Source organism: Ranitomeya variabilis, chromosome 1 (genome assembly GCF_051348905.1).
Source record: "Ranitomeya variabilis isolate aRanVar5 chromosome 1, aRanVar5.hap1, whole genome shotgun sequence".
NCBI lineage: Eukaryota > Metazoa > Chordata > Amphibia > Anura > Dendrobatidae > Ranitomeya > Ranitomeya variabilis.
In genome coordinates, this window is record NC_135232.1 from 151,406,828 (window position 1) to 151,428,116 (window position 21,289).

General features: G+C 43.0%; 1 protein-coding gene across 9 annotated transcripts in view; it reads left to right on the forward strand.

The window, feature by feature from the left end:
* Positions 1 to 21,289, forward strand: part of PPIP5K2 (diphosphoinositol pentakisphosphate kinase 2) — a 132,001-nt gene that overhangs the window by 8,415 nt on the left and 102,297 nt on the right. The window contains exon 2 of one of the 9 annotated variants that reach the window (XM_077289832.1): positions 16,344 to 16,398. The exons of the other annotated variants lie outside the window; for them this stretch is intronic. The gene's annotated coding sequence lies outside the window, so the exon portion shown is untranslated. The remainder of the gene's footprint in view (positions 1 to 16,343; positions 16,399 to 21,289) is intronic. 9 annotated transcript variants of the gene reach the window in all.

The following is a 21,289-nucleotide window of genomic DNA, read 5'->3' on the forward strand; positions in this document are numbered from 1 at the left end:
CACCACTCTCAAAGGCTGTCATGGTGCAGAGCAAGGAAGCAATGGTGGATGTAATGGAGATCTATCCTCTTAAGGAGATGAGTCCTGCTTTTGTCTTGGATGTAATGATAGCTGGAGATCGCTCTGAAGACCACATTGACAATGTCATAGAGGCTTTCACAAGGGAATGTTCTCATGTTGCTCGTGGTACAGCAAACAGCCTAAACTTACTACCATGGCATACAACGTCTCCAGACTTGTCTCCCGTCGAGCACATCTGGGACCTCATTGTAACATGGTAACATAGTTCCAACTTATCCAGATCCATCTGTAGCAGAATACTATCTTCTCTTGTATTGACCGCTTTACATAGTTTTGCATCATCTGCAAATATTGATACTTTACTGTGTAAATCTTCTACCAGATCGTTAATATGGTAAGTATGTTGAAGAGAATAGGTCCCAACACCGACGGTACCCTCACCGTTAGAGAATATACCATTTATATCCACCCCCTGCTTTCTATCACTAAGCCAGTTACTTACCCAATTACACACATTTCCCCAGCATTCTCATTTTGTGTACCAACCTCTTGTGTGGCACGGTATCAAACGCATTGGAAAAATCGAGGTATACCACGTCCACTGACTCACCTTGGTCCAGTCTGTAGCTTATTAGGCCTTTTTCACACTTTCGTTTTTTAGAATCAGTCACAATCCGTCAAAGTGTTGAAAAGATGGATCCTGTGCCGATTGTAAAAAGCTGATGCACTGGATCCGTTTTTTTTTGACGGATCCGTTGAAGCAGCTGCAGCTGGAATTTAAAAAAACAGAATTCGAGAGAGATTTCCTGAAAGGAAAAATGGGTTCCGGGCATGCTCTGTTGCAAAAAAACGACATCCCTTCACTGGAATCCGTCTTCTGACGGACAGCGACGGAGCCTGCACCCATAGGCTTTACATTATAGCCAATGACGGACGCCGCAGGATCCGTCGCTGTGCGTCTTTTCGAAGTACACAAAAAAATTAGTATGTGTGTTGTCTCCACCTGACGGACAACGACTTTACGACGGATCCAGCGCTTGACGGTGAAACGTGAGGCCGTCCGTCACAATCCGTCCGCTAATACAAGTCTATAGGAAAAAAACGGATCCAGCAGCAACATTTGCTGGATCCGTTTTTTCTAAAATTGACAGATTGTGACTGATTCTAAAAAACGGATATGTGAAAGAGACTTTATAAGGCTACGTTCACATTTGCGTTGTGCGCCGCAGCGTCGGCGCCGCAACGCACAACGCAAACAACAACGCGTCCTCTGCGCCCGGACGCGTGCGCCGCAGTGACGCATGCGGCGCAAAACGCAAGTGCACCGCATGTCCATGCGCCCCCATGTTAAATATAGGGGCGCATGACGCATGCGGCTCCGCTGCGGCGCCCGACGCTGCGGCGCGGACCGCAAATGTGAACGTAGCCTTACGCAGTTATTCTCATTGAGATAATCTAGAATAACATCCCTCAGAAACCCTTCAAATGTTTTACCTACAATAGAGGTTAGACTTACCGGCCTATAATTTCCAGGTTCACTGTTAGAACCCTTTTTAATATTGGTACCACATTTGCTATGCGCCAGTCCTGTGGTACAGACCCGTCACTATAGAGTCCCTAAACATAAGAAATAATGGTTTGTCTATTACATTACTTAGTTCTCTGATATTTCTCTATTTTAATCTTATTTAGCCGGTTTTGCACCTCTTCTACTTGGGTTAGATTGGTGACTAGTGTTGAGCAATACCGTCCGATACTTGAAAGTATCGGTATCGGAAAGTATCGGCCGATACCGTCAAAGTATCGGATCTAATCCGATACCGATAGCCGATACCAATACAAGTCAATGGGACTCAAGTATCGGACGGTATTCCTGATGGTTCCCAGGGTCTGAAGGAGAGGAAACTCTCCTTCAGGCCCTGGGAACCATATTAATGTGTAAAAGAAAGAATTAAAATAAAAAATATTGCTATACTCACCTCTCCGACGCAGCCTGGAGCTTACCGAGGGAACCGGCAGCGTTGTTTGCTTAAAATTCGCGCTTTTCCTCCCTTACGTGAAGTCCCGGCTTGTGATTGGTCGCGTCGCCCATGTGACCGCGACGCGACCAATCACAAAGCCGGAACGTAATTTTAAAATCCTGAAGGACCTAAAATTACGTCACGGCTTGCTGTGATTGGTCGCGTCGCGGCCACATGGGCGGCACGCGACCAATCACAAGCCGGGACTTCACGTAAGGAAGGAAACGCGCGAATTTTAAGCAAACAACGCTGCCGGTTCCCTCGGTGAGGTCCAGGCTGCGTCGGAGAGGTGAGTATAGCAATATTTTTTATTTTAATTCTTTATTTTACACATTAATGTTGTTTCGATACCGATACCCGATACCACAAAAGTATCGGATCTCGGTATCGGAATTCCGATACAGCAAATATCGGCCGATACCCGATACTTGCGGTATCGGAATGCTCAACACTATTGGTGACCCAAGAACTGCCAGCAGTGGATCTTGGTAATTTTCATGCCAAAATGCATTTGCTGTGGCAGAATATCCCTCAGACAACTACTAATAACCTCATTGATAGCAGCCAAGGTGTGAGTCTCTGTATTTCTGCACATTGCACTCATACTTGATACTGAACAGATGAAGAGGTTTTCTAAATGTTTCCATTCTTTCATTCTTTGCGCATCAGTAAGTTGCCTATCCATCCCATGAGTTCTCTAATTCCATGATTTTACATTGGTGTCCAAATTTCAATATTAGGGGTGGATGAGTAATAAATATATAGTAATATGTGTAAGGACATGAGGAGAAAGAGGCAATGAAGCTTAGGCCATGTGCACACGTTCAGTATTTTTCGCGTTTTTTCGCTATAAAAACGTGATAAAAACGCGAAAAAAATGCTAACATATGCCTCCTATTATTTACAGTGTATTCCGCATTTTTTGTGCAAATGTTGCGCGAAAAAATCGCATTGCAGAAAAAAAAGCAACATGTTCATTAAAAATGCGGAATTGCGGGGATTCCGCACACCTAGGAGTGCATTGATCTGCTTACTTCCCGCACGGGGCTGTGCACACCATGCGGGAAGTAAGCAGATTATGTGCGGTTGGTACCCAGGGTGGAGGAGAGGAGACTCTCCTCCACGGACTGGGCACCATTAATTGGTCAAAAAAAAAAAGAATTAAAATAAAAAATAGTGATATACTCACCTTCGATGGCCCCCGGAGTGTTCCCGCCTCTCACCGCTGCATGCTGCCGCTTCCGTTCCTATAGATGGTGTGGTTCAGGACCTGCGATGACGTCGCTGTCTTGTGATTGGTCGCGAGACTGCTCATGTGACCGCTCATGTGACCGTGACGTCATCGAAGGTCCTGAAGCACACCATCTAGGAACGGACGCCGCTGAGGATATCGGCTGTCTGCGGAGGGTGAGTATAACCATTTTTAATTTTTTTTTATTATTTTTAAACATTCTATCTTTTACTATAGATGCTGCATAAGCAGCATCTATAGTAAATAGTTGGTCACACTTGTCACACTATGTTTGACAAGTGTGACCAACCTGTCAGTCAGTTTTCCAAGCGATGCTACAGATCGCTTGGAAAACTTTAGCATTCTGCAAGCTAATTACGCTTGCAAAATGCTAAAAAAGACGGGAAAAAAACAAATGCGGATTTCTTGCAAAAAATTTCCGGTTTTCTTCAGGAAATTTCTGCAAGAAATCCTGACGTGTGCTCATACCCTTAAAGAGAACCTGTCATGTTGACAATCTGATCTTCAGGGAGGATGTTCTAGAGTTGGAGGAACTGATCGGATTGATGTGTATTTTGGTAAGAAAAGTTTCAGGACAACTTGTGTTTTGTTCAGTTAAATCCCTGGCATTTGTGTATATATAGGAGTCCAGTGGGCGGTCCTACTTGGTGATTGACAGCCTTTCATGTAGGACTCTCTTTAGGTCCGCCCACTGGACTCGTATGCATACAAATACCAGGGATTCCAATTAATACACGTTACACTAAATCTCTTCCAACAAATCTGTACATTCTTCTCAGTGTCTCCTTCTCTACCGTGCTGTCCCCAGATTAGACGGCATCTATGTGACAGGTTCCGGTTTCCTTTAAATATTACTTGGTGCGCTATGGTGACATATCCAAACTTTCTGTGCTGAGACCTTCCTCGTTCACCACCATGATGGAACAAGTATCAGCTTTAATTTTGTGCCTGCAATTTGCTGATCAGCTCCTATCTACCTCTCCTTGGGGAAATGAGGGTAGCCATGTTGGTACCATGTACAAATTAGAAGGAATATACCCATCTCCTACCACCTGAATAAATGGGCATCTGGGTAGAAAGGCAAAATCAGCAATTGTAAGTACACGGTGCTATATAATATGATGAGCGGAGTATAGTAAGAGGATACAAACTTTGATGGGAGGAGGGCTGCTGTCACACCTTCAGGCAGAGCACTTCCCGAGCCTTTGCATTCTCAGCTTGTTTCCACACCCAGCGCTAGTCTCTTTATCTTGAAATCTCTGCCACCTAAGAGCACTTAATGGCTCATTTGCATATGCTTGAAAACTCTTAATTACTCAGGAATGCAGCCACAGATAGAAGATATAATGTTGGATTAAGATTTCAAAGCCCCTCATGCCCATATATGCGGTTTGATGAGGGTGGGGGTTGTGATCTTACTGACAGATTCCTTTTAAGCTGATGAGGCTCATCACTCATCTGAGCGCCCGGACTCCTTTCTTCCATTGACCAGAAGTTACTCATGTGTCCACATTAGATTGTGAATTTGGTTTATGTATAGATCAAAGGGCTGTTTTTTGTTTAATTTTAAGCTGTATGAGTATATAATAGACCTCCTGCTGTGGTCGCCAGCCTTTTCTGTATACCAGCAGTTGCTGGCCAGGAGTATGGCTGCAGTCCCCGATTGGAGCTGCATTTACAAGTTTGCTGATTATTGGAGACAGTCAACAAGCTTGTGGTCAGACCATTTTATCTGAGAACTTATGATGGAGGAGTTTGTTCTCCAACCCAAATTTTTGCACAGTGCATGGTGTAAAGATGAATTTGCACTTGATGTTCAAAAATGGCACTAAATCTGCCGGAGTGATTCTGCAGCATAAGGCCTTAGACTTATTTGCAAGAAAAATGGACTAGTGCAATCCAATAAAAAATCAGATTACACTCGTACTAATGTTTTCTATGACTTCCTGCTCATTTGTGATTTTTGTGTTGTTGCTGAGAAATCCTCATCACTTTCTATAAATGACCTCTTCCAGGCTCTGGGGAGGATGCTGTCTGGAGATTACTCTGCCTCCAGAGCTCATTTTAAATGAAGGTGGAGTTACCAGTGAGACAAGTAACTTACACAGAACAGGAGAAATGACATTTATCTTCCTGCAAACACAATTTTGCTTCTCTCTGATGTACCAATATTGCAACCCTGGCTTACTGTGAGATGGAAGCTGGGACGAACCTGCGAGATGTGTCAGGTATAATCACACACAGCTCTGCAGTGAGGTCAGGAGAGCAGAGAGCGGCCATTACACATCACACAGGTAAGTCACCCTTCACGTAAAATGAAGCTCTGGAGGCAGAGTTATCTTCCAGACACCATCCTCCCCAGAGCCTGGAAGAGGTAATATATAAAGTGATTAAAGATGATATATCAGCAACAAGGCATCTGATATGAGACACACAGGTCGGACTATTTTCAGCAGTCTATAACCTGTATGCCCATATTAATAGTTTAAATAAGTCAAACGTGGAGACAGATTCCCTTTAAATTGCTGCAGTGGGTATTTCCACAGAGAAAGTGCTCCATGTCTGACTTTCCCATGTAGAGGACATTCACTAGAATGCAAGGCTCCAGACTGAGATCTGGGTAAGGATTGAACCAGCAATGAAGGCTGTTTGATTTAAGCTCTGAAGCCTGCAGAATTGTGAAGTCTGCTCTTGACTTACAATGTAAGTTTTAACACATAAATAATGTGAATGTTTTTACTAAACTCTTTATGTAGAATAAGACAAATAAAATAATTTATATGTAAACTGTGAAATGACGTGAACGCTCACTGATTTGAAGCTTTTCTGCTCGAAACAAAAGCCAGTATGAGTAGTTGTGATTGTAGTGAAACAGCCAGATATTACTCACTTCCTGAGCTCCGATCACACGGATTGTATGTGAAATGTGAAACTGCTTAGGAAGGGTTTAATATGTCATTGCACAAGTTGATACAGGTTAACAGGCACCGATTACTCCCAAGCAATTGGTGGAAATGCTTTTATAAATGTTGTTAAATTCATCTTTATGGGCCACATTGGAGGTTATTCTCTGGACTGCCGCTCCCGTGAGCTTTCTTAGTACGCTGCCGGACATGGATTGCTGTCTGTACGTCCTTATTCTCTCCTACTGCGCAGTCCGGTCCCATGGCCGTCCCTTCACACTGCGCTATGTGCTGGACTGACTGGCAAACTTTGACCCTGGGTGGGGATTGCAAAGCATCAGTGGCATGGAGCATCCTTAGGGCAGGTGCATATGTATTGGATCGCACTCCGCCATTCTAGTCAGTGAGTGCATGGAAAACATCGGACTTTTCTCTGATGACATCTGAGTGCAGTTTGATTTTCGCAGACTGACACAATGAAGAAGATTAGAAAATGTAAAAAAAAAAAAATTCTTTCCATCTTCGCATCCAAGAGAATTAGATGGCACTGTGCGGACACTCTGCTCAGTCTCTGATCACCGTTGATCGGAGTGTCGTCTGTATAATCATCCTGATAGCGCGTGTCCGAGGAGCATCTACTAATTCCAGAAAGTTCACAACCTCTTTCTGCTGTGTCATCAGAAATGAATCACACATTGTTGACTTACAGTTAATGGTTGCAAAAGCACGCTGCCAGCAGGCAATTTGTACTTACGGTAATTTCTTATAAAGTTATAAGATGCTGCAATTTGACTCCCTTACCCCACCTCCTCCCCGCCCAATCCCTTACACCCTTGCAATAACAACCCCCCCCCCCCCCCCCCCCCATAGTATAATTTTTACTATGGGGGGATTATTACTTTAATATAAATTACGGGTTTCCTTTCTGACCCCATCACTAATAATGAGTGGCTGGCAGAGGCTAACAGCATTTTTTCAAAGTTAAACATTTTTATGCTACTGGTAGTGGGACGCCAAATTTATACATTCTATTTAATGACCTATATGGATGTTATACGGAAATGTAAAATCCTTTGACAATTACGGTATACTAAGCAAGGTATCATACCAAAGCGACTGCCAATTACTGTAATTCCATCACTTAGGTGTAAAACGCTGCGGAATCCGCACAAAGAATTGACATGCTGCGGAAAATAAACCTCAGCGTTTCCACACGGTATTTTGCACAGTATGGGCACTGCAGATTTTGTTTTCCATAGGTGTACATGGTACCGTACAACGCATGGAAAACTGCTGCGAATCCGCAGCCAAATCCGCGATGTGTGCACATAGCCTAATACAGACCCAGATGTTCAAACGCTAACGAAGCAACGCTCCGAGCTCTTGTGGAATACTTCCAGAACCAGCCAAAAGAAGCACTTTTTTTTTTTTTTATATCAATGATCTGTCTGACTTCTGGGATAAAAAAAAAAAAGCATAACATATATATCTCTAAAACCCCACACCCTCCACTGATATATCATCTTCAGACTTTTAATTTTCTGACACCGAAAGAATTCCTGGATTTTATAAGTCCAAATAGGGACCACACTTTAAATGTCTAGGGAAGAGAAAGCAAGGGGGAAGGTGGCAGAGCCCGAAAGTAGGCAATCAAGATCCCCATGCTAGCTTTCCTTCTCTCCGTGGCATCTACATCTTTTGCATCCTCTGGTTCCTCTTTTTTAGAGCAGAGCGCACCATGTTCTTACTGCTTCGAACGTCCGACTGCCATAATTTTATAGACAATCATCTTAGCTCTCTCATACATAAATTTGACTTGCAACTATTTAGCATATGATTAGTTATGTAGATTCTTGACAATAGGGCACATGAACTGCCCAGTGTGTTCCTGAGCTGTTGGGATGACAAAAATAAGGTGAAAAAAAAAAAATGTTGCAGCGGTGAAAAAACTCCCTGTACAATGTGATGCCAAGGGGTTTAAGCGACGTGTTTGGCTCTGAGACCAGATCTTTATCTAATGGCTATTATGTAGTGTGCAGGAGCCAATCACAGGAATGATCCTTTCTCAGCTGACATAATTTAAGGTCCTGAATGGTAAATACAGCTGCACACCACATACTAGTTACTAGTAGGTAAAAAAGAAAAGAAATCGCCATACATAAAATACAAATAAAGAAAATTATAGTAAAAACCATGAATGATAAACATTCCCATAACTTCAGTAGTGAAACAATATTTTGTTTCTCTTGTTTAGCCCATTCTTTTTTGAGGCACAGTGTAAACCTCAGAAGGGAAGGAGCGCCATATTATAGTTCAGATTTTACTGTTATGGTTTGCAGGTGCCATGACCCAGTAGGAGAGCCCCTTATGTGCCAGAGCAAATTTTACAAACTGCACCTCTCTATGAATTCATCTGATGGTGCAGTGATCATACTGACACCACAGGTGTGTCACAGAATTTTATATCATTGGGCAGTGAAGAAAACATAATTATGTTTTTACACCCCAAAAATTGTTCTAACCCCAGATTTTACATTTTCACAAGGAAAAATGGGTAAGAATGGCACCAAAACTAGTCACACAATTTCTGCTAAATGTGAAAATACCCCATATGTGGCAGTGTGGTACTGCTTAGCTATACGACGAGGCTCGGAAGGGACGGAGTGCTATTTGCCTCTTGGAGCTCAGATTTTCCTAGAATAGTTTGTGGACTCCATAAGAGCTAGAAGAACAGAATTCCCCCTAAAGTGACCCCATTTTGGAAATTATACCAAAACCTTTATCCTAAGTCAAGTGACAAGGCTCGTTAAAGAGACAATTTGCATATTTCCCAGAGGAGCATTGCGGCTTAAGTCTCCTCATCTCGGCATGCTTAACATGTCACTCTCCACAAGTAGAAACGTTACCCCTTGGATCCCACATAACATTTAGGATCACAATTATCCTGTGCTGTACGCTGGCTGCTGGGCCACAGGAAGGTGAGAATATCACAATTCTTATTTTTTTTTAAATTATTTTTAACATTCTATCTTTTTACTATTGATGCTGCATAGGCAGCATCAATAGTAAAAAGTTGGTCACACTTGTCAAACACTGTTTTCCAAGTGATGCTACAGATCGCTTGGAAAACGCAAGCATTCTGCAAGCTAATTATGCTTGTAAAACGCTAGTGTTTAGCGGGAATATGCATGCCAATTCCGCATGCGATATACCCGCGGCAGGGAGTTGCAGAATTGCCACGGAATTTCCACTGCAGTTCTGCAACGTGTGCACATAGCCTAAAATACGTTTTTAATTTTTTGCGCATTGCCATATTTTAAAAGCTATAATTTTTCCGTTTTTTGGCTGACAGTCATGTGAGGGCTTGTTTTTTTGTGCGACAAGTTGACATTTTTATTGGTACCATTTTTGGGCACATGACATCTTTTGTTTGGATTTGCATTTTGATTTTTGGGAGGCAGAATGAAGAAAAACCAACAATTTAGGAATTTAGTTTTTTAAATGCTGTTCCCATGTGCTAAAATTCATAAGGCAGCTTTAGTTTTCATGTCAATGTGATTACAGCAATACCTCATTTATGAAATTTTTTATGTTTTGTCGTTTTTATTTGTCACAATAAAAACTTTTACCCCAAAAATTTATTTTTGCATCTTTTTTTTTTTTTTTTCCCGCTGATGGAGCTGTATGGTGACTTGTTTTTTTGCTGGACAAGATAAAATTTTCGGAGATGCTATTTTTATTATATATTCCTCTTTATCGCGTTTTATTCCACTTATTTTTCCATTGAAAACCATAGTTTGCCACGTGTTTGTTTTGGTTTTTTTTAATACATAAAAAATCTGATCATTCGATTTCTATGCGATCATGCTGTCGTCTGCTTGCCAGATTGACTGAGCGCTTGACATAGCACTCTGTGTGCAGTGACCGATGGTGTGGTCCCCACACCTCTTCCCATGCCGCTCAGTTGTCAGTACAGAACTGTCAGTTTAAAGTCATGATGGGTATAGCACGTCATGGTGCGAGGACTGACGCCTGCTCAAGGCGTTCCATGTCCGTCATTTGGTGTTAATGGGTTAATATGCATCTGTTTTGAGTATTATCTGTGTAGAATTGATGGTTTATTGTCTTCACTGGGTCTTGAGTGACTGTCAGTAACAATATCTATACATTTTTATTTTAATGAGAAATTTTAATGTTTTCTTATAAAGACTTACCTTCCAGTATGTATTTTAAAGGAAGGGCTTCTGCTGTTCTGGCATATTAGAGGCTCTGCCAATGTGACATGGCGCCCGCAAACTGTCCAGGCACCTCTGCACTCCAATATGGCACTTCTTCCATTTGAGCTTTGCACTGTGGGTGAACAGTATTTTTTGAGCACATGTGGGGCATTGCCGTACTCGGGAGGCAAAACAAATTTTATGGTCTATTTTCTCCTATTATCACTTTTGAAAATGAAAAACTGTGGGCTAAAACATCTTGTTATTCTTTTGCCAGATAGCCAGTAACTTAGCTGTCTCCTTTCTGTTTGGGTTACTATTCCAGGGGGGATCCTAATTCTGGGTTTAGGTCATCTTCATTTTTTGGCTGCTTGATGATCCGGCTGTCTACCAGCGTCTACCAGCCACTCTCTTGCCAGGTATTGTCTCTTAACACCTTTGGCAGCTGCTGGCTAATAAGTAACATGTGAAAGGCTCCCTCCTGATAAATTATAGTGGGCAGCCCCATTCAGATAGACCATTCTCTACCATAGAAATGTCTGCTGTGAGGATGCCAAGTGTGGGCATGCTTTCAGAAGGAAATAGCTGCTTCCATTATAGGTCCGTGATCTTGACTGCTTGTATCCCGAGCATTTTGGCAATGGAAATTAATTGGTCATACAAGGGAAGGTCTTCTAGGAGCTGCTGACTTGTATGTACTAAAGGGAGCCTGACATCAACAAATCTGCTAGTAAAGGAGGTTTTTCCACCCAGAATATCCCTTTTTTTCAAGCTGTACTTTACTTGCCCTCCCCTCGTCCAGTGTTGAGTCTCCACCGCTGCTCCTGGTGTCTGTCTGTCTTGCTGATGAGGCGTTGATGATGCTGCAGCCAGTCACTGATCTAGCGACTCGTGGTTTCAATTCAGGCAGAGATGCTGAGCTCAATGCACCGCAGCACTGTCAACTTGATGACCGTTCTGCAGATGGTAAGACCCCAAGCAGTGGAGGAGACTCGTCCTGCAGATGGTAAGACCCCAAGCAGCGGAGGAGACTCCATACTGGACCTGGAGAGGAGGAGTAACAAGCTTTTTTTTAAAACGGTGTCCGGGGGTGGTGCTTTCTGAGACTGGGAACCCCCTTTAATCTAACCCATGCTCCTGCAGGCAATTACTGTACATTCTACAGTAACAGGGGTGGTACAGTATCCTGGCCAAGTGATCCTTGGAAACCCACCCATTCTATTTTAATTGATCACTTCAGTCTTGTGATGTCAGCGCAAACGTTTTTTTGTTAAATTTTATGGATTATTTTTTTTTCAAATTTTACAGGAAAAGAAAAAATAGTTAAGCATTTTAGAGTTTTCACTATCATTTATAGGTTAGCAACCAACCTTATACTATAGTAATAGTTAAACATTTTCAAGTAGATAAAGAGTAAAATTTTACGAACAGACAAACACAGGACTCGGAGAAAAGAAAAGAGTGGGAAATAATGTGGAATGTTACGACCTAGTTACATCCATCTCATAAAGGTTATATGTTTAATATGAACCAAAAGGAATCCCAAGGAGGCCAAACCAGGGTAAATCTCTCTACAGTATTGTCATTAAGGGCTGCCTGGTGCTTAAAGTTCCTGATGTCTTTGATGCGAGAATATAGATCTAGTTGGGACGGTGGAGAGGCTTGCTTCCCATGGTAGGCAATCACACCGCGTGCTGCTGTCAGCATATACAAAAGCAATCTAATGAATCTCTTGGATATGGATTCAGGGAAAATATTTAAAGGGAACCTGTCAGCAGTTTTGGGCGATATAAGATGCGGCCACTTTCTTTTAGGGATTATCTACAGCAGTCTATAATATAGTAACATAGTAACATAGTTAGTAAGGCCGAAAAAAGACATTTGTCCATCCAGTTCAGCCTATATTCCTATATTCCATCATAATAAATCCCCAGATGTACATCCTTCTACAGAACCTAATAATTGTATGATACAATATTGTTCTGCTCCAGGAAGACATCCAGGCCTCTCTTGAACCCCTCGACTGAGTTCGCCATCACCACCTCCTCAGGCAAGCAATTCCAGATTCTCACTGCCCTAACCGTAAAGAATCCTCTTCTATGTTGGTGGAAAAACCTTCTCTCCTCCAGACGCAAAGAATGCCCCCTTGTGCCCGTCACCTTCCTTGGTATAATGCTGTAGATAAGCCCCTGGTCCGACCTGCAAGATAAGAAAAATAAGCTAGATTATACTCATCCGGGAGGGCGGTCTGGTCCGATGGGTGTCGCAGGTCCGGGGCCTCCCATCTTCTTGTGACGCCGCCCTCCTGTTGCTTCATAGCTCCCCAGCATAACGCTCCTACGCAGGTGTACTTATCTGCCCTGTTGCGGGTAGAGGAAAGTACTGCAGTGCGCAAATGCTGGGCCCCTCTAACCTTTCCTGCCACCTGCGCACTGCAGTACTTTACCCTCAACAGGGCAGATAAGTACACCTGCGCAGGAGCGCGATGCTGGGGAGCGATGAAGCAACAGGGCGGCGTCGCAAAAAGATGGGAGGCCCCAGATCTGCAACACCTATCAGACTGGACCATCCCCCCGGGTGAGTATAATCTAGCTTATTTTTCTTATCTTTCAGGTCGGACCAGTGGCTTATCTATAGCATTATAGACTGCTGTAGATAAGCTCTGAAAGGCGGTGGCCGCATCTTATATCACCCAAAACTGCTGACAGGTTCACTTTAATAGAAAGAGCTGAGGACTTAATGGGAGATCCACTCCAAAAACTTGCTTAATGAGGAGTTGGACTATCACCCAGAACGGTTTAATCAGTGGACAGTCCCCAAAAATGTGATATATAGAACCTATAGAGAGGACACAATTCCAGCCAAGCGCAGACGTCTTTAGGGTCCTGCACATTCACCTTTAGGCCATGTGCAGTGCTCCGAGGTGTGTGCCCACCTCATCCTCACACACACACAATCTCTCTAACAAGCCCCTCCAGGGACGTTCTGTGCCTGGCCCATAAAAGAGCATGTGGGAAGAGAAGGGCTGTGTTTCCAGTGGTGACTTGGCCGGGATGCTGGACCGCCCTGATGACTTGGGGTCACGGATTTACAAGCAGAGGCAATTTTAAAAAAAAATTAATAACGCTAACAAAATGATACATCGTTTAGCTTGGCTAGAAACACCATTTCTGATGTAATTGCCCACAGGAGCATAGGGACAGCTCAATTGTCCATTTACTCATGGCAGGTTCCCTATAAAGCTAGTGACGTAGAGATGAGTTGAAGTAAATAAGGGGTGGCTGGGGAGGCCTGATGCCAATGAATGCGCTGGAACGTCTTCAGGAATTTGGCTCGCTCATCTGTTTCTTGCCATTGTGTAATAACGCAGCAGGACTGCAAGGTGGCTTCTGTCATTGGGAACATGGTGACAAGATGGCCAATTACCCAGAGATCTGACTGCTGCTTTCCCCTCTGGTGTCAGCTGCAAGGAAACACCGAGTCTGCATCAGCCAGGATGGGTGTGCATTTCTATCTGGACATGGGATGGTTAAAGGAGTAGCTGGTGTGCAGACATGTGGGAATTGTCTCTAATGATGGGCCTCATTGTGTTCTTGTATAATGGGAATGTGAAATGTCAGATGGATTGTTATATAGTCAGCTGTCAAATCTGCTCCAAAAATGCATAAAAAAAGGGAAAACGGAGCAGATCGCTATTGTATATTGCGGAAAACATGTTCTAAAAAAGCAGTGGGAACGTAACACAATCCCCAGCGTAGTAAAGCGCCTGCTATGGAGATCAGATCTTACACTTTTCTTTTCCTTGTTGTGGATATTTCTTTGTGCAGAAATGTACAATTCTCACTAAATTAGAATATCAAAAAGTTCATTTATATCAGTTCTTCAATACAAAAAGTGAAACTCGTATATTATATAAAGTCATTACAAACAGAGTGATCTATTTCACGCGTTTGTTTCTCAATGTTGATGACTATGGCTTACAGCCAGTCTGTTTTATTTTGAATGTGGCAGAAGGGGGGTGATTGGAATATATATATATATATATATATATACACTCACTGGCCACTTTATTAGGTACACCTGTCCAACTTCTTGTTAACACTTAATTTCTAATCAGCCAATCACATGGCGGCAACTCAGTGCATTTAGGCATGTAGACATGGTCAAGACAATCTCCTGCAGTTCAAACCGAGCATCAGTATGGGGAAGAAAGGTGATTTGAGTGCCTTTGAACGTGGCATGGTTGTTGGTGCCAGAAGGGCTGGTCTGAGTATTTCAGAAACTGCTGATCTACTGGGATTTTCACGCACAACCATCTCTAGGGTTTACAGAGAATGGTCCGAAAAAGAAAAAAAATCCAGTGAGCGGCAGTTCTGTGGGCGGAAATGCCTTGTTGATGCCAGAGGTCAGAGGAGAATGGGCAGACTGGTTCGAGCTGATAGAAAGGCAACAGTGACTCAAATCGCCACCCGTTACAACCAAGGTAGGCCTAAGAGCATCTCTGAACGCACAGTGCGTCGAACTTTGAGGCAGATGGGCTACAGCAGCAGAAGACCACACCGGGTACCACTCCTTTCAGCTAAGAACAGGAAACTGAGGCTACAATTTGTACAAGCTCATCGAAATTGGACAGTAGAAGATTGGAAAAACGTTGCTTGGTCTGATGAGTCTCGATTTCTGCTGCGACATTCGGATGGTAGGGTCAGAATTTGGCGTAAACAACATGAAAGCATGGATCCATCCTGCCTTGTATGGAGCATCTTTGGGATGTGCAGCCGACAAATCTGCGGCAACTGTGTGATGCCATCATGTCAATATGGACCAAAATCTCTGAGGAATGCTTCCAGCACCTTGTTGAATCTATGCCACGAAGAATTGAGGCAGTTCTGAAGGCAAAAGGGGGTCCAACCCGTTACTAGCATGGTGTACCTAATAAAGTGGCCGGTGAGTATACACACACACACACACACACACACACACACACACACACACACACACACACACACACACACACATACACACATACACACACACACACACACACACACACACACACACACACACACACACACACACACACACACACATACATACACACATACACACACATACATACAGTTCGGCAGTGACAACCACAGGGGTCTCCTGCCCACCCCAGGTTGTCATGTGACAGTGGCGCTGATTAGCCGAGCTAATGATGTGCAACCGGTTTGCCTAAGATAAATACCACTGTCAGAGATTGACAGCTGCATTTAACATGCTAAGATCCGTGGGCTGTTCGCGAATCAACCCCTGGCGTTTAGTGGCACTTGACAAGCTGATCAGATCAAGTGTCATGTGCTGGAAAAGGTGCGTGCTCAGCGCCTAATCCCGCACCAAAGAGGCGAGGCGACCTATGACGTACCTATACGTCATAGGTCGTAAAGGGGTTAATTTTATTTGAGTTTTGTCCAAATTTTTAGTTTTTCTCAGATGAGAAGTCACTAAAAAAATGAAAAGAACTGGCATGGCATCTGAGTGCCGACCAATTTTTTTTTTTTTTTCCACCCCCCCCCCCCCACCTCACTGACTCATAGATTTGTCTTGCCAATTTTGATCTGATGCTCAAAGCAATATCAGAAATGTCTCTGCAACTCCACGAGGACAAAAACAAAAAATCGGATCTGGGTCATTCCATGGTAGCTTACGTTACAATCCAATAGAGTAACTTACGTTACAAGATGATGGTATCTTACCTTACAATAAGTTTAATCCATTTGATGGTACCTTACTGTAACGTAAATTACTATACTGTGCAGTAACGTAAGTTATCTATATTTCTTGTAATAAAAGCTGTTGCTTTTAACTTGAGAGGTTAAAATACATTTTTTAAAGTTGCTGGTACTATGGTGATTTAATACAATAAAATGAGTGCTTCTCCCGTTTACAGGAACAGAAAATTTGGCAGACTTATGAAGGACAATTGCCTTTCCTTTTTTTGTGACGTAAGTTGCCAAGTAATAACACTGTATTTTGTATTTAATTTTATTGTTGAAAAATCAACCTGTGTTGAAATCTATTGAGAATAGTTTAATGTACAATATACATTCACTCCTTTTTGTGCCTGCCTTCAAAGAACAGTCTGTAGCCAGTTTTTGGTTTGTGAATGTAACGTTGGAATGACCCATCTTTGGACAGCCTCAAAGACTTATTCTAGGTACGAGTTTTATCCACGAAAACTGATGTCTGAAAAAGTCCTTAGCTGAATTCTGCCGTCCAGGTACGAACCGTAATGCTCACGCCATCCATGGGTCTCTACAAGCAGCTGTCACTGATATTTTGCTTGGTCTTCCAGACCTTATCTTGACCTCCACTGTTCCTGTTATCTGTCATTTCTTAACCCCCTTAACCCCAGAGCTTTTTTCGGTTTTGCGTTTTCGTTTTTCACTCCCCTCCTTCCCAGAGCCATAACTTTTTTTATTTTTCTGTCACTATGGCCATGTGGGGCTTGTTTTTTGCAGGACGAGTTGTACTTTTGAACAACACCATTGGTTTTACCATGTCGTATACTAGAAAATGGGGAAAAAATTCCAAGTGTGGTGAAATTGCAAAAAAAAGTGCAATCCCACACTTGTTTTTTGTTTTGGCTTTTTTGCTAGGTTCACTAAATGGTAAAAGTGACCTGCCATTATGATTCTCCAGGTCATTACCAGTTCATAGACACCAATCATGTCTAGGTTCTTTTTTTTATCTAAGGCTACTTTCACACTAGCGTCTTGCACTGTAGAAAAAACGCATCCTGCAAAATTGCTTGCAAGATGAGTTTTCTCTCCATAGACTTGCATTAGCGACGCATTGCGACGGATTGCCACACGTCGCAACCGTCGTGCGACTGTTGCGTCGGACCGTCGGCACAAAAAAAGTTACATGTAACGTTTTTTGGTGCGTTGTGTCCGCCATTTCCGACCGCGCATGCGTGGCCGGAACTCCGCCCCCGCCTCCCCGCACATCACAATGCGTTGTAAAACTGCATCCGCTGCCACCGTTGTGTTTTCTACTCAGTTTGCGTCGAGACGTCGCCACGTCACATTGTGACGTGCGTCGTACGACGCAAGTGTGATAGTAGCCTAAGTGGTGAAAAAAATTCCAAACTTTGCTTAAAAAAAAAAAAAAAAAAAGGCGCCATTTTCTGATACCCATAGCGTCTCCATTTTCATGATCTGGGGTTGGATGAGGGTTTATTTTTTGCGTGCCGAGCTGACGTTTTTAATGATACCATTTTGGTGCAGATATGATCTCTTGATCGCCCGTTATTGCATTTTAATGCAATGTTGCGGCGACCAAAAATACTTCTTGACTTTTTTTTATTGCTACGCCATTTAGCGATCAGGTTAATCTTTTCTTATTGATTGGGCGATTCTGACCTCGGCGATACCAAATGTGTAGGTTTGATTTTTTTAATTTTTTTTTTTATTTTATTTTGAATTGGGCAAAAGGGGGATGATTTGAACTTTTTTTATTTATTTCTTTCATATTTTTAAAAAACTTTTTTTTTTTTTTTTTTTTACTTTTGGCATGCTTCAATAGTCTCCATGGGAGGCTAGAAGCTGCCACAACTTGATCGGCTCTGCTACATAGAGGCGATGCTCAGATCGCCTCTATGTAGCAGAATTACAGATTTGCTATGAGCGCCGAGCACAGTTGTGGTCTGGAGTTTGAGTAAAACATGCAGTATAGGGTGGAACTGTCTGGTGCTTTATACTCTTGCTAGCGAGGTGTACCAAATACCAAGACGTGCTCACTGCTTAATACATTTTTGACAGTGGAGCTGGTTTGAAACACGATCGTGCCCGAATCGGAAGACCCGGCCCGACTACCAGATCTCCTGACCAGAGCCGACTGCTACGGAAATGCCCATGGGGCAGTTGGCCCAATCGTTTGGTCTCTCATCATGATCCAATCATGGTCCTAGATCATGGTCCTAGATCATGGGCCATATGAAACTGGACTGACTCTGTATAATATAAAAGAAAATTTTATTTTTTTTATAAATATCTAAAACAATGTTCTAATAAGGGAAAGCCTAGCAGAGGACAACCCCTTCAATGGGGCCACCTCCCTGTAGTTTGCTGAGTTGCCACCAATTACTTGCCTATTCTTGTAGTTCAGGTTAGTTGTGCGTTTTCTTTTTCCGCATGATCTTCTGACTGTCAGAGATTTATCATGTATTGGCAGACTGTTGTATAGTTGCTAAGCAACTCGGGTGGGTGACATAAGCCGGAATGCTGCTGTAAAAGTGTTCCTCCAAATAAGCCATAAATCATTAGTGTGATGCTGTTATATATTAAAAATGCCTCCGGTTTTCTTGTCTTTTAACTTTTATTTATCACCCTTGAAATGAAAAGTGTCTAAAGACGGTCTGGCTTCTGTCAGCAAGTGCAGCACAGCGTGGCCGGTGTAGTCGGGCTTTTCTTCCTTCAGTATTAGGGTAAGTTCACACAGGGCGTTTTTGCTGTTTTTTTTTTCTGCAGCAAAACCTGATCTTGGCAGGAAAGAAGCTATGTCAAAAACGCAGGTATAGGTGCGTTTTTGGTGCGTTTTTTTTTCCTTTGTACATTCTAATGTCCTTGGATTTTCAGCAGCAAAAACACAGCAAATAATGATACCTGCGTTTTTTTCAACACCCATTCAAGTCAATGGGTGAAAAACGCTGAAAAAACGCAGCAAAAACACTGAAAGAAGTGACATGCTCTATGTCCAAAAACCGCAGCAAAGCACAAAATACTGATCACACAAAAATCCAATGTGTGTGCATGAGATTTCTGAAATCTCATAGGCTTTGCTGGTACTGTAAAAGGCCGCTGAAAATTAGCATAAAAAAGCAGCAAAAACGCCCTGTGTGAACTTACCCTTAAGGTTACATGTATTTCATTAGAGAGGGGTCTGACATTAGACTATGGCGTCTTATGTTTGGGAAAGCAGACCTGTCCCCCTAATGTTGGCTAACGTGACAGAGCGGCCTATAGGAGGATTTTTAAGAATAGCGGGACACCTCATAAGAGTCCAGTGTATTTATGATTGGTGTGTTCTTGTAGCCTCTCCGCACACTTCTCACAGCAGATAACAGACTGCCGTGTAAGCTGTAAATCAGTGCTGAGCGGCTAGGGTTCTGGTGAATTCTTGATTACTCTCTACCCTAACGGTCTAGTGTATTTTGATTGCACCTATTGGGAAACCTGTTCCATACTGTGCTGCACTCTAAAAGTACAAACATGCCCCCAAAAAATCCTGGTTGTTCTTTTGCATGGTTCAGCCTGTGCAGACTGGCCGATTACAGTGTAGCAATCAGGGCTGTGGAGTCGGTAAGCCAAACCTCCGACTCCTCAATTTCCCGGACTCTGACCCCACAGAACTGGTCACTACTGAGCATGTACGTAAAGTGCAGCACAAATTCATCTCCACTGAAAGCCGAGATCCTTACATCAGGAACAGTACAGACATTTAATGGACATTTCATAACTTTCTCAAATCCTTATGAAAACCTTTACATCTCATCCTGCATTGTAGTCCTGTACCCAATTTATTATATTTTATGAGTTGGTCCATTTTATACGGACTCCACCAAAATGGACCCCGAACCCACGACTCTGACTTCACAGCCTTCGTAGCAATGGCCAGTTACAATGTAGCAAAATGCAGCGCCTCATGTGCATATAGGGCTGTCACATTTTGGGTCCGGACACCCATAGATTGTGACACACGGATGTGTGAGTGCGACTTTACTCAACAGGAATTTGCAGGTACTTTTGAAAACTGTCTTTCTACTAGTCCTACAAATCCCAGAAGGCTATGTGCACACAACCTCTTTTAGACACCGGTGCACTTGCCGAGCCTTCCTGCTTTAGGACGCCCTCAGTGGTCATTTCCCTGAAGCGGCATCGTTGGTGGTACTACTATCATTCTTGTGGTGGTTTCTGAGCAAAAACTGCCACGGAGAATAAGCATGTCACTTCTTTTAACCACTTCAAGGTTTCCGAACCCTGAAGTATTTAAAACAAATGACATAAGATGGTGTCCAATGTTTTGACATTTTTGGGCCATATTGGAAGAAGAGGAGTTGTCTTGGGCCACACACGGACTTTTAGTTACGTGACCATGATGTCACCAAAGGTGGTTCTTCCCTTGGAAACTATACTGATTATACATAGCTGACATTATCTATGCAGTTTCTGTTTTAAGGTAGGTGGCCCAGTGAGTTACCATATCACCACATTTGCCCTGTGGGGCCTTGGGCTTTTGGCAACCAAACGGTCTAAACAATCCCCCAGCCTGGGACCACCATAGAAACCCAGTCTAACAGAGTGCGGCTGGGGTAGCTTAGGAGTGAGCTCATTGTCAAGGGAGTGGTGGGGCCTGTTTGCGTCCAGAGGTGAAATGGTGGTTTTTGCATTTTTGTACTGCTGACCTCCAGATAGTTCACAGCCTGTGAAGCCTTTCTGCTTACTTCCTCTCAGCTTTCTCCTTATTGTCTTCTTTCTCCATGCTTCATGCTCCTCTTCCTCCTTATATCAGCATAAAAGAAAGTTGTTTCAGTTTCTGGTTCTAATTGGTTAAAAAAAATCTAGGTGTCATTTCCCGTAACCCCGTCCTGCCAAAGACTGAAAAGAATACCAGTAATTGTTCAGAGAGCTAAGTCTATAGAAAATACTTCTAGAACTCTTGTCCTCCTTCACCTGGTGGTGTGAGATATTCCTGATGAAGCTGAGCGGATGCTTGTTGGTGTGATGAGGTACAAGGTTATATAAGGCTGAGGTCACTCATGGTGGTGACCTTGGTGGGGTGTGTGTCTGAGGTGCTGCTTCGTAAATGTTGCAGTGGTTTTCTGCTGCATCATTC